The sequence below is a fragment of the Sinocyclocheilus grahami genome, unplaced genomic scaffold (genome assembly GCF_001515645.1).
Source record: "Sinocyclocheilus grahami isolate Dianchi unplaced genomic scaffold, SAMN03320097.WGS_v1.1 scaffold6534.1, whole genome shotgun sequence".
Lineage (NCBI taxonomy): Eukaryota > Metazoa > Chordata > Actinopteri > Cypriniformes > Cyprinidae > Sinocyclocheilus > Sinocyclocheilus grahami.
In genome coordinates, this window is record NW_015510909.1 from 6,054 (window position 1) to 9,067 (window position 3,014).

Here is a 3,014-nt window from a genome sequence, read left to right on the forward strand (position 1 = left end):
TAAGTTGTACTGTATCGCTCAACATACTTTATGATGCTTACTCAACGTTTATTTCATGTTATAACTAACAGTAAAGAGGAAGATCGATGCTTGTAAGCCACTGGCTAGCTAGTACGCTAACTGACGGTTACAGTAATGCTCGTCAGTAAAAACTAATAAAATCTGCCTTTTCTTTTCCTCAAAAACGATAGCACACACTGTGACAATATAGTTTATAAGTAGATCACCAAAAACGTACCTAATCTTGCGGCCACATTTCAAACACGATCTGACTCTGAAGTTCAGTTCCTTGTCTTCTTCTGGTGATGTTTTGTTTAAACCAACCACCTATTGGTGCACTTCCGCCACCTACTGGTCTAGCGTTATTAGGGCACATAGTGGGATTTAATCCAACAAACTAGATGCTCTTAAATACTGTTTACTAAAGTTGTTTAGTTTAACTATTGCATCCACCTGAAAGTTCACATAACACAGTGTAATTAAGTAAATTCAACAAATTTGTAAAAATCAGTTATGTGTGCTCGCTTTTCTTAACTAGATTCAGTGTTTACTTTTTACAGTGTAACAACATTATTAACTGTCTTGATATTTACTTTGAAAGCTGACGCTCGCGATTATGGTAAGGGGCGTTACATTTCCGACGCGTGCTTGTGGTGTTCGTCCAATCACAATGCACTGGATCAGCTGGCCAATCAGAGCAGACTGTGCTTGTCAAAGGAGGGGGCTTTGTTGAAAACGACGTGTTTGAGAGAGGCGGGGCATAGAGGACCTACAATAATAATAAAATAATGTGTTTTTTGAACATTAAAGCATGTCAAATATACAAAATAATGATCTTTAAAATAGCATCATATGACCCCTTTAAGTTTAATAGTCTGTTAAAACAATGCAATCCAAATGGATAGAAATTTTATATGAAATCAAAATATTTTTTGAGTGTACAAATAAATAGCTTCAAAAAACAGTTAATCTTGTGTAATTGCACATTTTTGTTTCTCTTTGGTTTTCGTGCAGATCCAGCCCTCGAACCACAGAGATGACCCTTACGGAGGGTTCATTGAATGTGAACCTCACATCAACATCAATTCCTTCCCTAACAACCAATACTTCTCCACCATACCGTGAACCTTATTTACACAGACTGGCCCACTTGGATGAGGGTCTGTATGATGACTTTTACAGCCTGTGGATAGCTCTGGTGGTCATCAACACCCTTATCTTTATGGTAGGGATGACCCTTAACAGTCTGGCTTTGTATGTCTTCTGCTTCAGGACCAAGCCGAAGACCACGTCAGTCATCTACACCATTAACCTGGTGGTGACAGACCTGTTGGTCAACCTCTCGCTGCCCACTCGTATCATATTGTACTACAGTGGGGGGAAATGCCTCATCTGTTCCTACATGCACATATTCAGCTACTTTGTCAACATGTACTTTAGCATCCTCTTCCTCACCAGCATCTGCGTGGATCGCTACCTGGCCATCATTCAGGCGGAGGCCTCACAGAAGTGGAGGATCCCCGGTGTGGCCAAAGCAGTGTGCGTCTGCATTTGGCTGTTCGCCATCATCGTGACCTTCTCGCTGCTCATGACAGCCTTCAAGCATTCAGGCTGCTGCCTTTCCAAACTCTTCACCCTGACCGTTTTTGAGTTCTTCCTGCCAATGGTGATCATCGTAGCATTTACTGTTCGAATCATGTGCGTCCTTTCCAGCCCGGGTCTCATGCAGCAGAGCCGCGACCGACGCATGAAAGCTGATCTTAACCATCTGCTTCACACCGTTTCACATCCGTCAAGTTCTGTTTAACTTCCATCCTGATTTGCCTCATTATGTGATTGTGTACCATGTGACCGTCACCCTCAGCAGCCTGAACAGCTGCTTGGATCCTGTGGTCTACTGTTTCATCACCACTAACTTTCAGTCTACCATGAAGAGATTTTTCAGGAAGAGGGAAAGAGAGCAGATGAGTGGAGACATTATCAGCATGCAGAAGAGCTCGAAGGCATGCACAGTGATTCCTATAGCCAATAGTATAAGGATAAACATGAGCCCCGAACAGCAGGGAAGCCGACCCACTTGAAGGAGCCCACATGTGCCATGTAGAGTATTCAGATGGTTGCCATTACCATGCCACACTAACGCAAATCCAGTGGCATAGATGAACATTTGTGACTGTGTTTCGCTATACCGTACATACCTTGATGTAGAGATTTTATGAGCTACTATTTCATTTCAAATGTGACACTGTTATGTTTGTACCTGCGACGACTGCAACAATGCCACCATAATATGTCACAGCGTTTTTAAACATGCAGTGCTTTAGAGCAGGGGTTTTCAAAAAAATGTTGATGCCAAAAAGACCTCGAAAATGATGCCCTCTTAGAGAGGGCATGTATACATCTGTATGTAGTGTGAGTATGAAGAAACTAAATATTTCTTATTGCCTATTATATTGTTACTGTAGGCTACTGAAGCCAAAACAAATTAGTAAAACATTATCTGGAATATACTGTCTTATTGTATATTGTAGTATCTTTTTTTCTACCAACAATTAGAATAAAATTAGTTGTACACTACCATTTAAAAGTTTGGGGTTGCTAAGATTTGTTAATGTTTTTGAAAGAAGTCTCTTATGCTCACCAAGTAAAAACAGTAATATTATTACAATTTCAAATTTTTGTTGTGTACACAGCAAAAGCATATAATGTTTAAGTTTTAGGCCAAATATAGGCCTAATCATTGATTTTGATGAGTAAATAAAACCGCGTTAACCGCAGACCTTTTTCAACTCAAGAGGAAGTCCAGAAGAAACACAGGATAAAATGATCTATAAATAAATGTTTGAATAGAGTTTCTTAAGCAATTCAAAATGACTGAAGGAGAAGCATCTAAGGATGTATGATATCATCTAATCTGTCAAATGATGTTATCAAACTGTCCTATTATTTTGTTACATAGTATTTTATAATCAAATATCACTTTAAGAGACATCAGTTACGTCTTTATGACATGG

At 39.6% G+C, this 3,014-nt stretch overlaps 1 pseudogene; it reads left to right on the forward strand.

The window, feature by feature from the left end:
- Nucleotides 1-2,352, forward strand: part of LOC107577598 (G-protein coupled receptor 20-like) — a 7,749-nt pseudogene extending 5,397 nt beyond the window's left edge.
- The last annotated feature ends 662 nt before the right edge of the window (nt 2,353-3,014 follow it).